Here is an 8,290-nt window from a genome sequence, read left to right as displayed (position 1 = left end):
CATACTGCCTCTTCAATTTGATTAATTTCACAATCCAACAACTTGTATAATTTATGTAATCAAACATCATTTGATGTGTAATGGATTTTTGATTTTGAGTTTCCGCTTTGAATTTTCCTTGGAGTTCGGTATTTTTGTTAATTTACTTTTTATATTTAGACTGTAGGGTGTGATATGTGGTATAAAATGTATATAGCAGCTTGTTTCACTATACTCAGTCCGTTAAACATGTTGCTGGGGAAAAACATGGGTTTTTTTCTTCTGTTTTAAACATTTTATTGATCAACACGATTCGGGAAGGTTGACATAGCATTTTAATCTACACATTTTAAAAACTTTAAAAAAAACAAAAGTATTTCCTAAAACGGGCAGTTGAATACAAATATGTCGAGGAATTTGAAAAGATAGAAACGTCAATGATGATTGGAGAAATAATTTCATTGTTTAAAAACCATTATATCGCTTTTAATTAAATTATACCGTTACAATGACAGTGTTGGTACATTTAAATTTTGCTAAGTTAGTTATAAGTGGGGCTGTAGGAAGATATAACCCGTCCTTTAGTATGGTGACATTAAATGATCATTTATCCAACTTGTTTGTGGTATAACAGATTGCATTACAATCATTTTGCACTAGATTGAATACTAATATATATTGACAGTTGTGAACCGCAAGTGGCCTGGATAGACCTGGTGTTAACCGATAATAATCTATGCAAATAAGGACTAATTACAATCTGATTTATTTCATCGTATTGCAAAATATGTAAGCGTAACATGTGTGAACTTCAGACATGGACTTTAAATTATAGATATTGTTTTGATACCCTTGAAGTAAGATATGATATTGACCTAGTCCTCTCTCTGCTTCTTATCGGATGCAACGACTCAGGACTTTATTTAACATCCCACCCTTATAATGGCCTTCCGTCTTTTTTCTTAGTGATATTTTAGTGAATTTCCGTCCGGTCCGGTTAATAGAAATTACTTTGGTATTTGCCTTTGTTTAATTTGTATTACATCTTATGATCAATAGTATATTTATTCTGGAATCAGCATATATTATGATTCAAAGAAGATCCTTACTTCATCGAGAATTATGTATCATCAAGATATTAAAAAACCAAAGCCAAATAGTTGTTATTTTTATAATGAATTAATCACAATGTTGTCAACATGTTTTACCTAACAGTATGTATACCCTATATAGATCTGTTCTATATTTAACGGATTTTCCTATTTTATTTATACGCTATCAATGTTAGTGACGTTATAGTCAGCTGATTATGAGAGACTATAAAATCCACAGTTAACAATTGTGCAGTCCTTTTATCTCATTTGTGTGAACTGAACAAGTTGTGTTATAGTATGCACTCGGAACTCCTTGGACTTATTCGATACAAGCTTCAACAAATGATTGCGATCAATATAAAATTCGGAAATGTTCCGAAAGTAAGAGACCGGAAATGGCAATGAATGATAGCATAGATTGGAATAAAAAAAATCCTAGCTATTTTCAACAAAAAATAGTCAAATTTTCTACGTTAATATTGAAAAGGTTTTGTCTTTAGTTTTTTATAGAAATTTTAAACAGGAAATTGTACAAAAAATAAATGAGAACATTCCTTTTAGTTGTAAATATTTCATGCTATCATTCATAATTTGTTATCGACTGGAATAACATAATATTTGTTGTTGAATATTTATTAGTGCATCATGGAAGATCATTAGCCAAAGTCATATAAATGTTGACGATATATATATATAATAGTTTGAATTCAGGTCAGATAAACAAGTTCAAAATCTAAGCTACAGAACCCTATATTTCAACTTAAGCCTTGTACTAACGGACCAAAACAACGCCTATCGTATACATAACTATAGGATTATAACAGATAACCTATACTTTAACCGATATGTACTTAATGTGGCCTTTTACGAAGACAGATAAATGGCTGATCACGCGGCATAAGCAAATACGCACATGTTACTGGGAAAATTAGTTGAAGTTAAATATGTTGTCATGTTGTTGACCTTGTTACAGACAAAATCAAAATTCTTCGGGCAAATCTTAAATTTCTTAATATTCACTTTTTGATACTTGCTAGGTATCTAAAAAGTTCAAATATGTCATAAAGACGGCATTTACCTTTTATATAAGTTTTTATTTGTATTAATGTTAGTATGACTACGTAAATATGTTATTTCAATTATCAATAACCACCAGACATTTTTTGTCTCGGTTACCTAGTAGAAACTTTTACTTTGAGAGCATATTAATGTATAAAATATAAAGGAGGATGAGAGCCAAAAACTATAATTTGACCCCTAAAATGACTGTATTTATAGAAAAATCATTCAAGTATTTCGATATTATAGCACTTTGATCGATACATGAATAGAATGATGTAATCTGACAATTTGTGGTCAAAATATATATAAACAAGAATGTGTCCATAGTACACGGATGCCCCACTCGCACTATAATTTTCCATGTTCAGTGGACCGTGAAATTGGGGTCAAAACTTAAATTTGGAATTAAAATTAGAAAGATCATATCATAGGGAACATGTGTACTAAGTTTCAAGTAGTTGCGACTCTAACTTCATCAAAAACTACCTTGACCAAAAACTTTAACCTGAACTTCGCACTTTCATTTTCTATGTTCAGTTGACCATGAAATTGGGGTCAAAACTATAATTTGGCATTAAAATTAGAAAGATCATATCATGGGGAACATGTGTACTAAGTTTCAAGTGGATTGGACTTCAACTTCATCAAAAACTACCTTGACCAAAAACTTTAACCTGAAGTCGGACGAACGAACGAACGAACGAACAGAGGCACAGACCAGAAAACATAATGCCCCTCTACTATCGTAGGTGGGGCATAAAAAAACATAGTCAAACCCAAAAGCTTTTTTCACACAATTTGCACCTGTAAACACCCCGTAGCACTATATTTTTTAGGGTAAATATGATGCTCATATCTGAATATTGAAAACAAGATTTCAAAATGAGTCTACTTTCGTATATTTTGTAGGTTTTCACCAAACGCAAACTTTTTGAATCCCTAATACACATATCTAATATAAATTTCATAAAAATATTTAAGAACAAGAATGTGTCCAAAGTACACGGATGCCCCACTCCCACTATCATTTTCCATGTTCAATGGACCGTGAAATTGGATAAAAAATATAATTAGGCATTAAAATTAGAAAGATAATATCATAGGGAACATTTGTACTAAGTTTCAAGTTGATTGGACTTCAACTTCATCAAAAACTACCTTGACCAAAAACTTTAACCTGAAACATGCACTTTCATTTTCTATGTTCAGTGGACCGTGAAATTGGGGTCAAAAGTTTAATTTGGCTTTAAAATTAGAAAGATCATATCATAAGGAACATGTGTACTAAGTTTCAAGTTGATTGGACTTCAACTTCATCAAAAACTACCTTGACCAAAAACTTTAACCTGAAACATGCACTTTCATTTTCTATGTTCAGCGGACCGTGAAATTGGGGTCAAAAGTTTAATTTGGCTTTAAAATTAGAAAGATCATATCATAAGGAACATGTGTACTAAGTTTCAAGTTGATTGGACTTCAACTTCATCAAAAACTACCTTGACCAAAAACTTTAACCTGAAGCGGGACAGACGGACGAACGAACGGACGAACGAACGAACGAACAGACGGACGGACGAACGAACGAACGGACGCACAGACCAGAAAACATAATGCCCCTCTACTATCGTAGGTGGGGCATAAAAACAGATATTAAGATGTGTTATGATCATCTGGAATATGAAGTTTCTCAGATTTAAAAATGCTCTTTGATTTTCGAATTACAGGGCACCACAAAAATGGCGTTATGATACATTGTCCTTTCACGCCTAGTATTTACTAAATAAATATGTTATTGTGTCATTCATTGACATCATGTTTAGAGTTTCTTCATTACAATTTCATTTGTAAAACTACGATAAAAAGTGTTAACTTCATCCCTTACCTCATCATATGTGCCTGTCTGGACCAACCAATAATCAAACGTTTAGGAGTTCTTCTGTAGAATAATTTCTATTAAATTATGTTTCTTTTATTTTTAAGGCATCCACAATATTTTTTCAAGAAGATAAAAAAAGACAATCAAGTTTGAGGTTCAATTGATACAACAGTATGTGATGACAACCTTAATCGGAATATAGACAACTAGAACTTCTACTGTTGCACTTACAAAATTGAAAGATTGCCTTTTACAATATCATTACTGCCTTGAAACTGTGATAAAAAACAAATCTGCCAAGGTTTGATGGCGAAAAACAATACTGTCTATGTTTGGTCGCTCAACATTATGACTACTTAGGTTTGGAGGCGAAATACCATTACCACATAGATATGGTCGCGAAACATCACCACTGCCTTGCTAAATGGATTGTGTAATTAGTTGGAAAGTTAAATACAGAATGATCTGTCATGTATTATTACAGGTATAGAACAGACAGTACTTTACACTTCAAAAGGAGAAAGATGAAAATAAATGCACACATACATTTCTATATAATTCTATGGAAGTGAAATATGGCACGGACAATCTACATTTCAGACGAACAACTGTTGCATATACAGTAAACAAGCATTTGACGTTACTTAGTCTAATGCTGAAATATGAAAATATATTTCAAAAGTGTCATATTTTTAAAAATATAGTATGAATATCTTCTTTTTATTTAAACGATTAGTGTAAAGATTTTTTAATCACGGTCTGAAATTTGTCTGATATGTAATTTTTGGATTGTGTCCTTTTCCCGATTAGACATTTCGACAAGATAACGGGAGATGCATGTATAGTAGTACACGCTACAGAATGCCTGTACTAAGACATCAAGACAAAACATAACAATTGTTTTCCATTCGTTTCGTTGAATGATAAAGTCGAGCATTTGGTTTTGTCAGGTTTTATGAACGTCTCCCTGTTTTATTTTTATTTCATTTTTGATCTAATCGATTTACAGAATTTGACCATCTTTACACCTCAGTTGCCTTGATTAAAGACAAATCAATAAACGAAAAAAAGAAGTGTGACACACAGCAAACAACGCCAAGTACAGTTTTGTGTCTATTCAAAATCAATAATTGGTCTTGAGGAAACGATGATAGTCATCGGAAGGGGACGAAAAATGGTAAACCCGTGTTATTAAAAAGAGAGAGAGTCATATCTCTTGAACGTACAAGACACCCTTGTAGATTTAAAAAAAGAGGAGGCTAATGCCGCTACAAGGCAGCACTCGACACGCAAAGTGGAAGCGGATTAACATAAGTTACAAAACTTGTTTCCCATTCCACCATAAATAGGGCTTGAAATTAGCCATTTCAAACGAAACACAAAAAGACATTGATCATTTTGGTTCAAAATACAATGGGGTTTTTTTCAATTGACATACGTGGAGAGGCAAACAGTTCTTTTGCTTGATATTTACTTATGTCTGTTGCATGTTTCACAAGGACTAAGTAATGTGTAATGAAAAATTAACATGACATATTGGTGAATATGCGACTTCAAAACGATAGAATCTTAAATACGACAGAAATTTTGCCTGATACAATGCCTTCGAATGGTTCCTATGAGAGCTGTTTCATTTCTTTTCAATGTGCAATCAGTACCTTTCTCTACATGAACTTATTTATGATCTCAATATTACCGGACGTTTCCATATATGTATACATTAAATACACTTAAACATACGCGAAATCAAAACAATTTGTGCTCTCCAAACCTGTTAGGAGATTAATATAAAAGGTTTTATTTCAAAAATTTGCTCCATTTTAGAGATAATAAGTCAAATGAAGTATTTCTCAAACCTAGTATTGTGTTGATTGTTGTTGGTTATCTTGTAGATTTGCTTAGGCAAAAGATTTGTCAGATGCTCTTCGACCTTTTGTTTGCGGTTGCTCTTTGCAACCTTTTTAGCTGGATTTGGCAAAACTTTTAGGAATTTTGGTCCTCAATGTTCTTCAACTTCGTACTTTATTTGGCCTTTTTAACTTTTTTGGATTCGAGCGTCACTGATGAGTCTTTTGTAGGCGAAACGCACGTCTGGCGTATGTACAAAATTTAGTCATGGTATCTATGATGAGTTTATTCATTATTACACAAATCACAACTTTTATTAAGAAAAAATAATTATAAATTCATATTTCAGGCGTCCGAAGCGCATTTCTGAATTTACCTTCTTCGGGAATAAGCGCCTTGACATCATGAAGATATAAATAAAGGCAGCAGTAGTAAACCGCTGTTTGAAATTCATATGAAGCCTAGGATAATGACAAGAAACAAAGAAAATGCAGGGTCGTGCACTTCCAACATATCAAAATAAGAAGATGTTGCATGATTGCCATAGAGACAACTGTCCACAAGAGACAAACTTACGTAGAAGTTACAACGATAGATTAGTGTTCGGCCTGCAAATCCAATTCTGCATTGAAGCTGTAGAAGGTAAAACAAATGACAAAGGTTATGATATTCAAACAAGAAAAACAAAGACCTGATTTATGTACAAACCAATAAACGAATAACAAATGTAATATACAGCAACAAACATCAACCCCTGATTTACAGGCTCCTTACTGGGGTTAAACACATACAGAATGCGGTGGAGTTAAACGTGTTTGTTGATGTCAAACCATCCCTAAACTTGGAGGAATGGTTTAAAAGTATAACACAAGAACCATCTATACAAATCAGTTAAAAATGTCTTAACTGTACATTGCTTATTTTGGCGTTAATATTGATTCACTTATAGGGTCTTTGCATTGGAACTAAACACATTTATTAAAAAACCAGTTGTTGGCATGACACGGGTTATGTTCTTCTCATATATGTTATGATGGTATGATACTAAACCCCTAACGGGAAGGATTGTGCCTGATATTCATATGATGAAATCATAATCTTTCAATCAGTTTAATTGAAGTCTGGAGCTGGCATGTCAGTTAACTGCTAGTAGTCTGTTGTTATTTATGTATTATTGTCATTTTGTTTATTTTCTTTGGTTACATCTTCTGACACCAGACTCGGACTTCTCTTGAATTGAATTTTAAATGTGCGTATTGTTATGCATTTACTTTTCTACATTGGCTAGAGGTATTGGGGGAGGGTTGAGATCTCATAAACATGTTTAACCCCGCCGCATTTTTGCTGCTGTCCCAAGTCAGGAGCCTCTGGCCTTTGTTAGTCTTGTATATTTTTAATTTTAGTTTCTTGTGTACAATTCGTAAATTAGTATGGCGTTCATTATCACTGAACTGGTATATATTTGTTTAGGGGCCAGCTGAACGACGCCTCCGGGTGCGGAAATGTCTCGCTACATTGAAGACCTGTTGGTGACCTTTTGCTGTTGTTTTTTTCTATGGTCGGGTTGTTGTCTCTTTGACACATTCCCCATTTCCATTCTCAATTTTATTGTTGTGGTTTTTTTCAGTCCTCTTGTTATCATTTTAAAAGATATTTTATGAGTGTACAATGACCTGGAGTCTACGACAGTTTTCTGTGAATTAAATTAGACTTAAATCTACATTCATTCTTAATAGTCGAGGCTCCAAAATGGTTTAATGCCTAAATAGCACCCGATGTTCATTTCGACGATAAATGTCTCTTTGGTGAGGCTGCAGGTCAAAATATCTATAATTCAATCTCAAACAAACGTTGACAGGCTGTTATAACCGAAAACGAGCACAATTTTTACTAAAACGGACAAGGAATCAGATTTGTCAACTAGGGGGAAATATTCCTTCATTTGCAATAAGTTCTTTACTTTATAAGGTCAAGTTGTAATAAAACAGTGTACGTACTAAAGCATTGACCTACTGGATTGGTAAGTAATCGCATCGGAGTAATCGACCCTGCAGAGGAAATTACTTTTAACGGTACCTATTTTAATGCATAGAATGTGCATTTAGGTAATAAATGTCTCCTGGGTAATGCTCCAGGTACACATATTTTTAAATTCAGAAAATACATACAAACACAGATCAAACCGAATCAGGACCTGAAGTAACGCCAAACATGTCTCGAAAACCGTTTGGGGGTATTTGTCTGAACTCTATATCCGGTAATGACATGTTGAGTGAGTGGGAATTTTCATAGCAGGTAACGTGTACCCAGTAGAGCAAACCGATCTCTTCTTGTTCCTTTTGCATTTCGTTCAATTACTTCAGGTTTGCTTGTTACCTTCAGTAAAATGACAATATTCAGCAAATATGACCACTAGTAAAAATTTTACCGT

At 33.4% G+C, this 8,290-nt stretch overlaps 1 long non-coding RNA gene across 1 annotated transcript; it reads left to right on the top strand.

Moving 5' to 3' along the window:
• The first annotated feature begins 1,327 nt into the window (after positions 1–1,327).
• Positions 1,328–4,724, top strand: LOC143072851 (uncharacterized). Its single transcript, XR_012977334.1, has 2 exons — positions 1,328–1,454; positions 4,116–4,724. It is a non-coding gene; the product is annotated as an uncharacterized LOC143072851 (long non-coding RNA).
• Positions 4,725–8,290: the final 3,566 nt, after the last annotated feature.

This window comes from Mytilus galloprovincialis, chromosome 4 (assembly GCF_965363235.1).
Source record: "Mytilus galloprovincialis chromosome 4, xbMytGall1.hap1.1, whole genome shotgun sequence".
Classification (NCBI taxonomy): domain Eukaryota; kingdom Metazoa; phylum Mollusca; class Bivalvia; order Mytilida; family Mytilidae; genus Mytilus; species Mytilus galloprovincialis.
This window is presented reverse-complemented; position numbering and strand designations above follow the sequence as displayed.